This window comes from Magallana gigas, chromosome 4, assembly GCF_963853765.1.
Source record: "Magallana gigas chromosome 4, xbMagGiga1.1, whole genome shotgun sequence".
Classification (NCBI taxonomy): domain Eukaryota; kingdom Metazoa; phylum Mollusca; class Bivalvia; order Ostreida; family Ostreidae; genus Magallana; species Magallana gigas.
The window spans coordinates 56,046,550-56,062,963 of record NC_088856.1 but is presented as its reverse complement, the minus strand read 5'-3'; the positions used below and the strand labels follow the sequence as shown (position 1 = coordinate 56,062,963).

General features: G+C 35.1%; 1 non-coding gene across 1 annotated transcript; it reads left to right on the top strand.

Annotated features, from left to right (window-relative positions):
- The first annotated feature begins 1,778 nt into the window (after nucleotides 1-1,778).
- Nucleotides 1,779-14,437, top strand: LOC105336592 (uncharacterized). The gene is made up of 2 exons (XR_010713464.1): nucleotides 1,779-2,539; nucleotides 12,813-14,437. It is a non-coding gene; the product is annotated as an uncharacterized protein (transcript).
- Nucleotides 14,438-16,414: the final 1,977 nt, after the last annotated feature.

Genomic DNA, 16,414 nt, shown 5'->3' with positions numbered 1-16,414 from the left:
AATCATCATAACGTATCATTAACGTGTAGATACTAATAACCTAGCGAATCATCATAACGTATCATTAACGTGTAGATACTAATATCGTCGCGAACTGTTCAGTTTGATTTATATGACTGTATGCATAGACCTGTCAGTAGGCCTGTCAGTTAAGATGGTAAATCACTGATATATATAGGATCCAAATTTTGTTGTCAAACTTTTTTTTATTTACGCCCATGCCTCGAATTTTTTATGCTAGCTTAAGGTGTCAAAATATTAAGCTACTCTCGCACATTTACCTAACGCAATTAAAGTACGTTTCATTGAAAGTCACGGAATTTGGCAGACATAAAGCCAATCTTCAATGACTCACTGTAAATAGTGCGCTTACGACGTATGGACGATTTATTGACGATTCTGATCGTGATCACTTTCACAGGAAGTTACGTCATCACAAACAGGTGACTACTGTTTCAGACCGTTTACACTATCTTTGACAAGCCGAAAATTTACACGCTAGAAGTGTCAAAATCAATTACGTACGTTTTGTTCGGATACAAAGTACCAAACCAAATTTATTTATCTAGAAGAAAATTATAATTAAAGTTTTGTTTTCACGAAAAAAATTTACATGTCTTCCCACAAATGCAATTAGCTCAATTTCATTAAGTTTTGGGAAGATCACAATGGTTATAGTAAATGTTGAATATGATGCTGCGATATTAGTAGAACAGCGGCGAGATGAGAGGGAGCGCCTCAGTGATACCAGCGATTCTACCACAGGAACGACACAGCCAATGACAAAGTGCAACAAACGACTGTACATTAGACACGCATTTCTTTTCATTCGTTTGAACAAGAGAACGACAACTAAGATATCACCGTCAACTTACGCTGTGACGTCATATTCTATAGTCTGCCGTTGGAATTAATAGTTAACATTGCATATTTACGCAGTACTTATGATAAAACCATGAGTGTACATGAAGTTAAAGCTCTACTCTTGGTGTTGTGATATTCGGGGATGCAAAGGATCACCTACTAAATCACTGTAAGTATGTGTAATATACACATATGTATATGCTTTTCAAAAATGATAAATTTTCAAATTTGAATATTGATGGTTGTCATAACTTACGATGACGTGTCGTATATGTTGTTTCAGCCTTTATCTCGGCGTTCTCTCTCCCTAAGATATTTTGCGACCCTGCGCGGCGTGCTAACGATGTTATGAAATGTTACTGGGATATGTTGACGGTTTGGTAATCAGAAGAAATCAGGAAAAAGATATCTGTTACAAATCAAAGTGATAATGTAGACCTGCAAAAGATCAAGTGTTTGCTGGCATGGATAGAATAAACTGGATGTGTATGTACGATCATCCATAAACTTCTTTAACAAGAGTATCATCAACTGATATAGAACTGATATTCATCTATATCAGTTTTATCGAATTTATTGAATGTAAGCAAAAATATGTAAAATATCTTACATTTAGTCAAGATAACCTGGTTTATTTGAAATTGGAAATTATATCTACCACTGCAGTCTTCTTTATATGAACCTTGGAAATATATCGGTTATATTGATTACAGGTGGCGTGTTTCTTCGAAAATTGCATCAGAATTTTAAAATTTGATTCCAACAAAATATTAATATGTTACATTTAATGAAAAATGTTTTGCATACGAACATTTTACTTAGAAATCATAGAGATTAAATTGTTTAACTTTCTTCTTAAAATAGGGAAACAGTCTCTGGCGTTGTCATTTTTGGATGTTTTATCAAATCTCGATCAGTAATAACGGGTTAGAAATTCGCTGTAGCACTGTCATTACAGCGGAGGCATTATTTATGTAGCGGCGACGCGAAAGGACAGCTAAGATACACTATCGTACTAATAAATAATACATTTAGTACAAACCAATACATCCCCGCAATGAAGGAATGGAACTTCATTAGAACCGTTTTAACAAGAGCTTGAACTTTGGGTAGCTGTGTCAAACAGCAATGTGACGTACGCCTGTCTATTTCATCGCTAGCCACTCAGCCAGGGCTCTTTGAAATCAACAAGATTTGTGTGGCTTTTGAGGTAAGACTACGCATTCGGTACACATTTCGCTTGAACAGCGTCATTTTTAACTTATTTTGACGCAAGGACAGATAGCTACGCCCTACTGAAAGTCCAAGGTCTTGTTAAAATGGTTCTAAATTTGCCATACCCCGAACTTTGCAAGACATAGTACCTTGTTCTCTACGCATGTAGAGTACCAGAGGCTCTCTGCAATAATGGGATTATGGACCTTCCTGTATCCCTTACTCCGAACTGCAGGGTCGTGTTTCTCTATGTTGTGAAGAGCTGGAGATCAGAGCGGTGGAAACCTCAGGTCTCCCGCCGCTACATGTACACTCGGGGAATACCTGGCGGTGTTCGCGTATCCGACATGACAGAGCGATGTTTGCTATTCACGATAAAATCGGTTTCCTCTCTTCCTCGATTCAGAAGCCGCTACATCATGTCAGATTCGGTGGTTGGACTGTTCACTTAATATACGAGGTAACACTGTGTGAAAACCCGTTTAGTTATAGATAATGAGTATACTTTTTAAAAGTTCAAATTGTATTCTGATTGAAAATTATATAATCGTTAGTGTCAATTAAAAGTGAACTACGGTGCTTTACAACCCCCCGATATTTTTGGTTATGTTCTGTATCGCGAAGGCTGGTTAGTTAAACTTATTAAATAATTTTAAAAATAATGTCGCTTCTCTTTCTAATAAGCTAATTTTTGAAAATGCGTTTTCCTTTATAAATCAGAAAAACACAAGTTTGTCCCGTTAACTATTAGATAATAATTGGCCTTCAACTCGCCGCCATTTTTAGTCCACTAAGCTCTACCGGAAGCTTATCAAGTTTAAACCTACAGTTGTTTAAAAAGATCAGTTAATTACTCCTTAATGGATGTTCAGTTCTTATTCTTAGATGATCAATTATGTTTAGAAATATGTATAATATGCATTCATTTCGATTGATTGCTTCCGGTCGAGGTACAATGGCCCAAGCTTAAGATGGCCCCAGTCATAATGTCCTTTCTGGTATAATATATTTCAACAAATAATTCATACAACATGACTGTTTTATTAGAAAGGACAATGGTCATTGATTTATATTATAAGCACTTTTTGTAAAAATGTAGACAGTTAATGTTTATGGCATTGTATATACCGGGTACATGTAGGTTTTGTTTTATATGTATGGCATTGTATATACCGGGTACATGTAGGTTTTGTTTATATTTGCCAAAAATATCAGCTGTTGCTGACCACACTATTTGAAAAAAAATATATAGCAAATGCTAATTAAGTATATTAACGTTTTATATTCATTTATCATTCATTTTTTTTGAAAATTCTAACACAGTTTGTTATCCGTTCGTACCGTCTGTATTGTTTACATTAACTCCCCGGTGAGCTCAGATGTCGGACGGCAGATTTCTTTTTCTGACGTCTAATAATACACGTGTGTTGACAACGTTAGTCTTCACATCCTCCCACGCGCGTGAGATTAACAAGATAATCCCTTCTCGAAGGAGGAGCGACAACATTCGACCGTACAGATATATTGTACGTAGAGAAGAGAAGCAATTTTATTTTCTAAGATGGCTAATGTACGGGGGGGGGGGGGGGGGGGGGGGCTGACTGATTCCTCACTACAAGTCTCAGGATATATAAATCTACAATACATGTCACTGCGCTGAACAAACTAATTCATCAGCGATGGTACTTTAAGGTTAATCAGCCTCCAGAAACAGTGTGTCTCAGCTTCTGTGTACAATGTACTCGCATATAATAGGGCCGTTATAATGATAATAGGGCCGTTATTTATTACGTCGGCTCGGTGACCTCTGCTTCTACCGGGTTTATACAGTGCAGTGTGCTGCAGCTTTCACAATGAATTGAAATTGATTAAAGTCTCAAATTATTCTTTAAAATCACTCGATCTCGCCTCATGAACATAATAAATATCGTCAAATAATAATCAAAATGTCATCATCATCATCATCATCATCATCATCATCGTCATTATCATCATCATGATCCCTTACACATAGCTTCAACTCGACCGAAAAACAAGCATGATTTAATGTTTTTCACAGGTCGTCCATCCGAATTATTTTTCAGAACGGGAGCTACAGACCTGCGTCTACATTTAACCCTTCTCACCTCCGCTATTTATTTTCAGACCGGGAGCTACAGACCTGCATCTAAATTTAACCCTTCTCACCACGGCTATGTATTAATATTATCGAAAATCTCGCAAACCGAAATGTACTGCTGCATGTATACACGACTTTGACACCAGCGGCCCCTAGCTTGTGGTTAACGCGGTGCGAAGAGTGGGGGATAGTTTCATGTCTAGAAAATATTCTAAATATTTAGCACATTAAACATCAGAAGATATTTTAAGAAGTCGATCAGTAAAGGGTTTGATATAGCTTTCTTTCTTTTTTGTATTGCCTAAATGATTTCAAGCTATGAAAGAGGTAAGCTTTTTTGATAAATTATTGGGGGGGGGGGGGGTCAGAAAAAAATATTTTAGATCAATACATCCCTTTTTAGAGATTTCAACATTTTACATGTATATTCAGCATGAAACAAACCAAGAATGCTGAGAACATATTTGTATTTATTAGATTTTATAAAAAATAAAACTCCGAGCAAGACAATTTTTGACACATGCGCAGTAAAACTTGATTGATTACCAACGTCAATTTTTTGTTTCAATTTCTTTTTTTTTTTTCATTTTGAAACAACCTAGAAACTGTTTTACGAAAACTTCAACACAGTCTTCAAATACATGTAATTGATAATGATTTTTTTTAATATTCCATATGTTCATCTTCTTGTTTTCCTTTGAAATCAATCTTTCCATTTTCAAATTTGAATTATTTTAACCCCAATGTTTAATCGAAAAAATTGTGAAAGATTTCTAAGGTTTGATTTTATTCTTATTTATATAAAAATGTTAACTTCATAGAACAATATAAACTTAAACTCGGTTCGTCAAGCTGTATTGATTTGCGAGTTTCTCAGAAAGCCCAAGCAAAACTAATATGTGAACGCGATTCTTCGTACCTGTACATCCTGTTTCCGCGATCTAGAGCTAGCTTTAGATACGAAAATGAGAAGAAAGAACCAGCTATAACTATTCGGCAATAAAATAGGCGCAGAACAACAGCTCTATTGTCATTACAGCATTGTGCCTCCAATCGACATCGAGATGAGATTCAGTTCAGTTTTCTTTGTCTATACGATTACTCTGTAGCATTGTTTTTTTTTTCCAAATTGATATTTAGATGATGATGTCGGAATATAACAAAGGACGACATTTTTTTAACAATTAATGGTTAATTCACACACACCCCAAACATTTCCCTTTGTTATCATGGTATTTCACCTGTCAGGTGAGATATTTACCTTTCAAAAATAAATTCCTACAGGAAAATAATTTTTTTCCATAGGAAAAACAATATTTCTATCGGAATACAAGAGATTCTTATAGGAATTTCAATTCCGATAGGATTTGATAAAAATACGATAGGAACTTTAAATTTCCTATAGGAAAACTACCTGAATCAAATTCCTACCGGAGATAGCTTTCTCTAATAGGATTTTTAGAAAATCCCTTAGGATTGTCAATATTTCCTGTAAAAGAATCATTTCTCCTATGGGAATTATCATTTTCCTATGGGATATTAATTTTTAAAGTTAAATATATCGCTGCTGTCAGGTGAAAGACACTAAACATAAAAGTGGCTGTATACTATCTAGACAATGGTCTATCATTTGGTATTGAGGATTTTACGAAGCTGCATCTTGTAAGCGGGTGCACCTATCCGGCATGGGTTTTTTTGTTTTGTTTTTTTTTTGTTTTTTTTTTTGTTTTATTTCCGGAACCAGAAGTGTTCATATCATGCAAGATAGTTTTCTTTGCAATTCTTTCCCACACACGGCATATTTTTTTCTTTTATTCTCTTCACTACATAATGTTTCGTGGCGTAGAATGCATGCATTGATATCGCAAATTTAATCATTACTTGAATGTACCCCGGAATTAATCATTATGTAGATCTTGGAGAAATGCACTAGGAAATGTTGTTCTTTTTAAACGATTTGTCAAAAGTTTGAATTGTTTATCTTGTGCAGGTACCACAAGAATAAATTAGAAATTGGAACTTTTAATTGACATTTCGATTCACTTTTTTACGATTGAGATAGGGCAGAGATACTCTATCTTCAAAAGAAATTACAAAAACAGTTTCTCTGGATAAGATGCTAGTAGATCATAAACTCGTTTTCTTTGAAGTTTCCAATGGAATTTTATGATGAAAATATACGACATCAGACAATATTTTAGTGATTAGCTGGAAATTTTTTCTTTCTGAGTTGAGATTATGTCACTGGTCTTAATTGTTGCTGATACCTGTATATTGCAATTGGTTTCTGACTAGAAGCTAATCTCTCTCTCTCTCTCTCTCTCTCTCTCTCTCTCTCTCTCTCTCTCTCTCTGAAAAAAAAACAAACAAGAACAGGAACATATTCCACCTTGAACTTCTCTCAGTCTGCCTTTTAAATGAAGAATCTGATTAAAACCAAATGCTAGATCCGAGAATAGCTATAACTTCATTTAACGAATTGCTGTATTTTTTACCCACTTCTCGCACAATTCAAACAAATACAAACATTCGATGCAATAAATTAGTTTAAGAAATAAAAAAGAAAACTGTAAAAACGTTCTCTCTTTTTGTTTGATTAATTTACTATTGCCAAAAAAAATTTTAACAACGAACACGCGGCCATCTTTTAGACCCTTCGCTGACGTAATCAATGTAGTAAACTGTATTAATAAAACTCAATCAATGAGGATGTAAGTTGGTTTATCAATGATTCTGTCTAAGGAATCATGATCAAAAGTATTGTAACTGTCCAGATAGGTGTTAGGACAAGTTGTAATTTATTCTATAAACAGTGCAGGTTAATTACTAAACTTGTTTAAATGGAAGTCATGCAGCCCCATCCGCATCAGCCCCGTCACATAGTACATACTTTGAAAATCTTATACTTGTAAATGAAATATCATTAATTCATGCAGTGACTCAAATAGTATTCATTTATCCTCCCGAACATCCTCTATTAAAGTTATAACTCAGCTATTTTATTAATATGTTGTCAACTCCCATTACATGTAGTTCGAAGCATTCGCGAACTGGAGCAGAAGTTCATTTTTGTGTATATTTTAGATTATATGGGAGATTCAATGAAGTAATTATAAAAGTGTCATTCTAAAAACAGAAAAGATAACAATTACATGTATACCCTTGTGCCGGATAATGATGCCAGTGCAAAATAGTATTTTTGCACCCATTTAAGCTGCATGTATCATATGAGAGACCATTGCTTAAAAAAAATTTAACCACCTTTGTGGCGAAGTTATCTCACCTGTCAGGTGAGATAATAACCTTTAGAAATTAAATTCCTACAGGAAAATAAATTTTCCTACAGGAAAAACGATTTTCCTAATGGATATTTGGCATTTCCTATCGGAATAAAAGAACCCCATAAAGGAATTTAAATTCTGATAGGATTTGAACAAAACTTTCATAAGATTTTAAAAACCAGTAGAAAATCTTAATTTTCTAAAGGAAAACTACATGTCTGATTCAAATTCCTTCAGGAAATTCTTTTCTCCTCTAAAAAAAAAATTCTATAGGATTTAAAAAAAAATCTATAGGAGGTTTTTCTTATGGGAGTTATTATTATTTTTCTGTGGGATATTAATTTTTAAAGGTAGATATTTCACCTGTCAGGAAAGACACACTTAAAACAAAGTGTTTATATATTCTCTAGACAATGGACTACATGTATCATTTGTCATAGACATGTATGGATTTTTTTTTTACAAAACTGCATCTTAAGCGGGTGCAAAAATTTTACCTTGGCACGGGCATTATTATCAGGCACAGTGTTTTAAATGAACTGTAATAGTCCCCTAGATTTATTTCGATATACTGTCATAGTCTACAACGTCATATTTTCGAGGTGTTCGCTCTTTGTCTGAGAGGCCAAAGAAGTTACGAGTGAACATCTGGGATTTGTCTTCCATCAGTTGATACTTTGACCCATTGAACAAAAGTGAAAGTTACCAAAAAACAAATATTCTAGATTCCGATTTATTTTGATAAAATGACACCGAGATTAACGAGTAACGTCGTCTCTTGGAGCCCCTCAAGGCAACACTTTACACTGTCTCCAAAACAGCCCTCCGGATTGAACGAAGTCGAAATGAAAAATCTAATTCTTGAATTTTTTTTTCCTTGGACAAATATTAATTCCGTACGTGATAAATCGATATCTTGTAAAAAATTCAATATTAGTATTGATTCTGCAAGGTCAGAGTCTTGTTCGCAGAACTATTTTCATTTATCAAACCAACAAAAAAGGGGGAAATCTAATTGATGCATTTATCTGTAAAATGCGCATTCGTTTTGGACCGGGATCACTTCAGATTTAAATTGGGTTACTTTACAATGATCATTGAAAATATCTTTAAATGCGATTCATGAGGAAAACCTTTTATTCCATTACTTTGGTTTTGTTTTCTTGAATTTTAAGATCGAAGACAAATTACCAAAATCATTTCGTAAAAATCCATTTTATGCACATACAACATAAAAATACCAAAACATTTTAGCGGGAAAAAAAATGTTAATTAATAATACATGATAAAAAATTACAATAAAAACCACGAACGTTTGAGTGCAGATATTGACAACTGCCAAATACTGACAGGTTTTATGGTTGAAGACAGATTTATGTTTTATAAGAAACGCAAGCATTAGATTTGAAACCGAAAATAATTGTTTAAAATTAGATTATCTGCACGAGCCCTGTTATTGGCGATGAAATGCATCTCAGTAAATGTGTTCAGAGTTGTTTTTTGGAGTGAATTTAACCGAATTTCTAAGACAGTGTTTTCAGCTGTGCAAACACAACAAGGGCAAGAAAACAATTTGTGTATTGGTCGAGTTCCCTTATTTCTCTCTCTCTCTCTCTCTCTCTCTCTCTCTCTCTCTCTCTCTCTCTCTCTCTCCCATGCCATGGATTTCATTGCTATGCTATCTTTATTCTTGTTTTATTCCTTCTAGCAATTACATTTCATCCGTCGGAAAAAAAATTTAGCTCTTTATACTCGTAAATTGTATATTCAAAGTAGATAATTTTAATCATTAGATTTATTCAATATTGTGATCCAAGGGAAAATCCACAAGTCGGACGGTATGCGTAATAAAAGTTTTATGAAAACCCCGAAAACTCTAAAACTGCTGAATTAACAAACAAAGTGAACATTTCTATACCGATAACAAACACAGGCACCTGACGTTAGAAATATTTTTTTACAGTAAGATTCCAAGAACTTTGACAATAAAAAGATTTGTGACAGTCGCCATTTTGATTTTTAAGACTGGCTTATCTGACACGATTTTCTTTATTTGCGATTCATGCAAAATTAATAGGTAAAAATAAATCCGTTCGCCACTTACTACTTTTTTGTGTAAACTCGTGCATCACCCACACAAATTACGATACAACCGTTCCTTTCATTAAAAATCATACTCCTAAAATCAGAGACATATATAACAGAGATTGTCAACTCCGCCATTAGCGTGTAAATGTTACGGGACCAACCTTACTTTGAGAACTACAAGTGCAACAGCAATCTTTTAAAAGTCATTAAATTTGAACATGATAGTGAACATGAACATAAACCTGTAAATATTTTAAGCATGTTTTATTTATGAAATATTTACAAAAAATCTTTATTAAGTTTTTAAATTACTTTTTTAAAACTTATTGACTTTTCACAAAGTAATAGTAATGCATTACTTTACTCATGTAATGGTAATGAAGTAATGGTAATGTAATGCATTATTTTACAATGTAATTCACCCCAAGCCTGATTCCAACTAAGCCGGAAAACATGAACATTAACATTTAACTTGGTTCTTCAATCGATAAGATTGTATATATTATACGATGTATAAGTCTTCCAAAATGTATAATCTATTACAGATTTTGCTTACAATGCATTGTTTAAAATTTAAATTCAGTTAAATCAACTAAAGAGCCAACGAACGAGAAGGCAAATTGTTTTTATTTTCTTTGTACAAAATTCCTTTAGAGACGAACAGCAGTCATACCGCAAGTAGACTGGAAGCAAATGAAACACCTATTTAATTTGTAAAACATCTGTGTATAACCCGCCCTGAGTTTAACTTCGGCTTGCGCGTGAAGTTTGGTAGGATTAAGGTGAAAGATTGTCAAAATAAAGTTCACAACTTTTCAAAAATGGCATATTGCGTTTTGGAACTTTAATTTCGATTCCACCATTAACCTCTTCTACTGATTAATGAGCTCGTACACCAACTGAATCGTCAGTTGGTGTACGGCGCATTCAGTTCGGAACTCATTCCACATTTGAACCCGAGCAAGAATATTTTGATCAATAAAACTATTTGTTTATTTTCTAAATAGAATTTTGTTTATACACAGAGGACTTACAGAGATTTAATGCGTGTTTTTATAATTATACATATTTACTTAAATGCATGAAAACCATCTGCACTATTTTCTTACGCGTAGACTCAATTCATGTGTTCTACGCGTGCCTTCCGGTTTGAGACTTCGGTTGACAGTAAACCAATAGACGGGGTCACGTGACCCCGTCTAAAAATAAAACTTTTGGAAAATGTACAAGTATTATCGGATATTACAAATTAACGGGGTGAACTTCTCGTCTGTAACTCCAAACGCAGAATGACCGTAATTAGTCTAAAAACGAGTTTTAAATTGCGAAACAAAACTGTTCCTTCCTTTAAATTTGTCAATTCAGTAAACGCACAAATTTAAAAAAAACAAAAAACAAAAAAACAACAACAAACAAACGAATAAAAAACAATTGCTTATTTTTACAAATTAATTCACTTGATTTTATGAATATTACATAGCAAATCTTTCAAAGGCCTTCTCTCTACCTTCGTTAAAGCTTTTGTTTGCAAGAAATTTGCAGGAATATGTGTAAACAAGCGTGCATTTAAAAGCAAGTACATGTATTATTAATTCGAAGTTAACTAATATTTTCCTGAAAAAAAAAAATACAAAGGATCAAAGACTACAAACTTGTTGCTTGGAAAATTTAGCTTGATATACTTCCAGTGCCAAACACTGCTAACCCTTCATTAAATCAGCATGTGCTTGATAACAATGATAACAATTATAACCTTCAAGATTAACTAAGTCACAAAATGAGGATGCAATTAGTTCACTTATTACATAGCGTTAGTGATGGGGAGGAGAATCGATGAGGTATTGGACACTGCCAATAAATGCTTATCGCTATTCATTGCGCTTAAAACCATAAGAAGGTCACATGAAGGTCAGATAACGGGACTCGGAAAAACTGTCTTTTACGCTCGCAGAAAAAATTATAATAAAAAAGTTCATGTCATTTGCCAAAGAGATCGCAAGGCGTAGAGACACGGATAACTTATTGTGGCGAGTTGCATCATTACATGGCGAGTGTTGCAACTCTTAGAAGTGCATTGAACGACAAAAATAACCATCTGCATTCGAGAGCGAGTTTTTACTATCGTAGGAACTACATGGTGAATGAAATGGTTTAATTGAAGAAACGAGACCCGGAAAAAAGACACTTGATTTATTAATGAGGCATGCGCAATAAAATGTACATGTGCAATCCATATCATTCCTTCAACAATTCGCTTTAAATCGTGTAGAGCGTGTTAATAATTCTACAGTGTGTCTCGATTCTTTTTTTTTCTTGGAATGATTGATATCATATACAACTCATTAAAAATAATAATAATAAAACAATTCTGAGGAAAATACGTTTTTATGGATTGTTATTACATTGTAATACCTGTATCGCAGTGACTCTATCAAAGAAGTATACACTGAAATAAGAAACACAGAATATAGTCAGAATAGTTTACACCAAAACACCTTGTGTCTGATACAATGTCACATGACCAATTTATCTAAAGGCTTTATAAATCTATTAGTTTGGTAAAACATCAAAACACTTCATGTCCAAATAGGTTTTTTCTACTAATCTTTGAACCGAATAAATTCTTAGATGTATATTCTGTAGGCTATGGACTTCTGTTAAAGTTCACTTCACACTGTTTTTTCTAGAATCGTGAACCAATAAAAATATGCTCAATAAACAGTTCAGCAATGAAATTCAATTGATGAACCAGTGAATTGAGCCAAACAAAAAAGTGACATTCCGCACGCACCAACAAAGATGGCGGTTACGAGGTGCTTGGTGTTTGATCAGTTCATCCGATATCCAATGAATACAATTCGAGACCTAATTGTGAGAGAATTTATAGACCATCTGCTTACTGTTGGGTCTCTCATCTTTTTCAATTTCCTCTGAACTATTTAAACCAACGTAAATCGTTGTTTACGCTGATCGCGTTCGTCTCACCAGCTAATTACCCTGACTATAATAAGCATCAAAGAGCAGATCCCGATTCTAAAGAAACACCTCCATAAACAAACATTCTATTGGATCGTTCTGACCTCGACTTGGGAGACAGGGCTGTTTTTGTATTCTATTGTTTCCATTTTCTTCCTGCTTTGATTCCAACTGGCCTAACTGACTAGTACACAAAAGATCTAGAACAAGGGAGAATTCATTATTATTTCACAAATTCATTCTGTATTCTTTATATAAATATCTTGCAGGTTCTAAAACAGATCTATTGATTGACGCAATCTTCAGTGGATAAGATGTGAATACCATGGCGATTTTCAACACAACGTTAAACGTAAGTTTCCCGGACAACTCCAGCCTGACAAGGACATCCTTCCTGATACTGAACACGGTATATCCACCATTTTTGATCATATGCGGACTCATCTGCAACATTTTGGTCGTCTGCGTCATGCGAACGAGGTTTTTTCAGAAACAGAACATATCCGTGTACATGACAGCACTGGCTCTAAATGACGCCATTAGTTTGTGTATTTCTATGACGTCACATTGGCTCTACGTTTCTTTTGAAGACGTTTATGACAGAGAAAAGCTGACGGACATATGCAAATTTCTTCAGTTCTATGGATGGGGAAATTGCGATTTCAGTATCCTGGTGTCCACCACGATGTCTGTAAACCGCGCCATTGCTGTTTCACTTCCGCTCAAAACTAGATGGAAGTACTCTAGCAGACGACCAAAGTTTGTCATCCTTTTCCTTCTATTTGTTGTGCTTGTGAAGAATATCCATTTTGTATTTTCATCAAAAATTGTGAAAAAGGATTATATGCGAGAAAAACTTTGTGACGTGTTTCCGGAATCGGAAATTTACAAAGTATTCTGGGAAAACGTATGGCCATGGCTTCATGTGTGTTTCCTATTTCTGTGCTTTGTCATCATCGCCGTCTCTAACACAATCTTGATACGTCAGCTGTACGCCTCGTCACATCTAGAAATCAGACGTCACCAGTGTTCAAATCATCGGCGGGAAAGCGTGGCAGTCGATTCGGCGGATTCCCGGTTACCGCTCAAACACAGAAACTCTTGTATGTGCAGCGAAAGCAGCAGCAGTTCGGCGGATCAGAGGAGGGGCTCTGTGCTACACAGCAGTGGGTTTGGGGGACACGGGAGCGCCGGGTCAGGGGATTTAAGACAATGGCAGACCATAACCCCCATGTTGATCGGAGAGTCCGTACTTATTCTTCTGCTCACCTTCCCGTTCAGTATAAAGCTCGCAATCGCTAGCGCCGACGCGGGGTATTCTCACATGCTTTTTTCCGTATTTTTCTACATGCTCTATACGAACAAATGTGCAACCTTTTTCGTGTACCTCGTCACAGGGTCTCGCTTTCGCATTGGTTTGAAAAAGCTGTTCTTCCGGTGCTGTCACAGTCGGAGGGCGGTCAGACGGAAGCAGTTCAAGGAGACGTTATTGTGGATAAACACGCTGTCGGAGGGAATCGTCCACAGACATTGAGGCTAATACGTTATTTATTTCTTTGTTTTTATTTATTGATTTAGCTCAGAAAATCTTGACTATAAGGAACCTAGCATACAAAGCAAATATCATTGGTGCAGAAGTTATATATGTATATAATATACACTTTGCTACAATGTGTTAAGGTTGTAAATCACTAAGAACTCATGTCAAGTTCCTTATAAGCAAGTTTTACTGTATAATTTATATTTACAGTAGATCTCTTTATTAATGACGTCATTTCTATTTTTGTTCCTACTCTCAGAGATTTCTATTTGTATAAATGTTTTAACTCTGTACAATTGTTTTATTTTTACTTAAATCACTTTGCTTTTTTAATTAAAATTGTTGTGTCAAATATTTGATGTGTCGTTATCATTTTGACGTTTGGTCGGGATCGGACTCCATGAAAAAAAAATCAAATTGACAGCTTCTCTGTATTTTCCACACGCGGAAAATCAGCTTCGAATGTACTTTTCCTTTCACAAAACAACATGAATACTGAAAAAAATCATTATCTGGTGTAATGTGGGGAAAATGTTCTTAAATTCAAAGATATTTCATAAAATATGCTACAAAACAGCCATGATACGAGGCGTCAAGCCGATATTGCCATTGATTCGGGGAGCGACTCCGTTTTGTATAAAATTCTTCTAGCATCAAGTGACGCCACACTGCACAATACAATCCAGGTGTTTTTCTGAGTTTTGCATAAAGGCCCGAGAACTTGCGATTGTAAAACTTATGTACATGTACATGTATGGTGGTCTATCGGCGGTTGATGATCAACTACATGTACGAGTTGATCGTAGTTTGATCTGGATAATTAAAGCTTAGTGAGGGTCCGAAAAATAGAGGATCAGATTTTTTCACATAGAATGTAGCAAATCGTAACAACCGTTTAAAATTATTTTATCTGAAAAAGTTGCACACCAGGTTGCTTTAAAAACATCTCATATTCCTGATGCATTTCTATTGATGGTCTTTTCTACACCACAATTAATGTTTCAAATCTGTTTCATCGACGTGGTATAAAAAATAAATGTATGATTCCAAGAAGGATTTAATTTTGGCTTGTGCAATAAGAACTTGGAAAGTACATGCCAATGATTCAGTAAGGTATAGAGAGATAGACATGTTGGAGGCCACTACGCATCTTGCATGAACGGGTCATTGAAAATTGGGTGCTATATTTACTATGAACGAATTCCAAAAAGCTATGCAACAAGCCAAGAGATTTATAGCTTTTTAGCTTCAGATTCACCTTCCCCTAATGAGTTTCTTCAAAGGACTGGTGTTTAATTTTTCATCAAAAAAGAACGAGTCTTGGTTTTGGATGCCAGCGAGCATACATATCGAGAGACTTCAGAGAGGTCTGGCTGCTCCACTCGCCCCACGCCTGTCTGTGTGTGGTAGAGAGATTCACCGACAGCATTTGAAAATCAAAGTACTGATATAACTGATACGCACATGTCGGGCATTAATGTTCGTTATACATGTGTTAAAGCTTTATACATGAATTCATAAATACACATTATTTCCCTTTTATCTCCGACTAAGTTGTTGATTTCTATTGTTATAATTATCGCTACACATCCTCTATACTATTCATTGCAGTGAGGCCCCGCCGTCACCAGTTTTCTTCAAGTCAATACTCAGCCTCAAGTCTGAGGTTTGACCTCAAATTTATGCACTTTTCTTGAAAGAATTTGAGTTGAGGAAATTCTGGTGACGGTGTAGCCAGGTATTCTAAAATCCTCGATAATGTAGAGCGCTAAAGGTGTCTTACTGTTATTTTGCAAATGCATAAACCATACACTGTATTAGATCGTGCAGTGACATTATAAATGCGTAAACCATACACTGTATTAGATCGTGCAGTGACATTATAAATGCGTCAACCATACACTGTATTAGATCGTGCAGTGACATTATAAATGCATAAACTATACACTATAGTGGATCGTGCAGTGACATTATAAATGTGTAAACCATACACTGTTGTAGATCGTGCAGTGACATTATAAATGCGTCAACCATACATTGTAGTAGATCGTGCAGTGACATTATAAATGCGTAAACCATACACTGTAGTAGATCGTACAGTGACATTATAAATGCGTAAACCATACACTGTAGTAGATCGTACAGTGACATTATAAATGCGTAAACCATACACTGTAGTAGATCGTGCAGTGACATTATAAATGCGTAAACCATACACTGTAGTAAATCGTGCAGTGACCTTATAAATGGGTAAACCATACACTGTAGTAGATCGTGCAGTGACATTATGAATGGATGAACCATACACTGTTAGTAGATCGTGCAGTGACA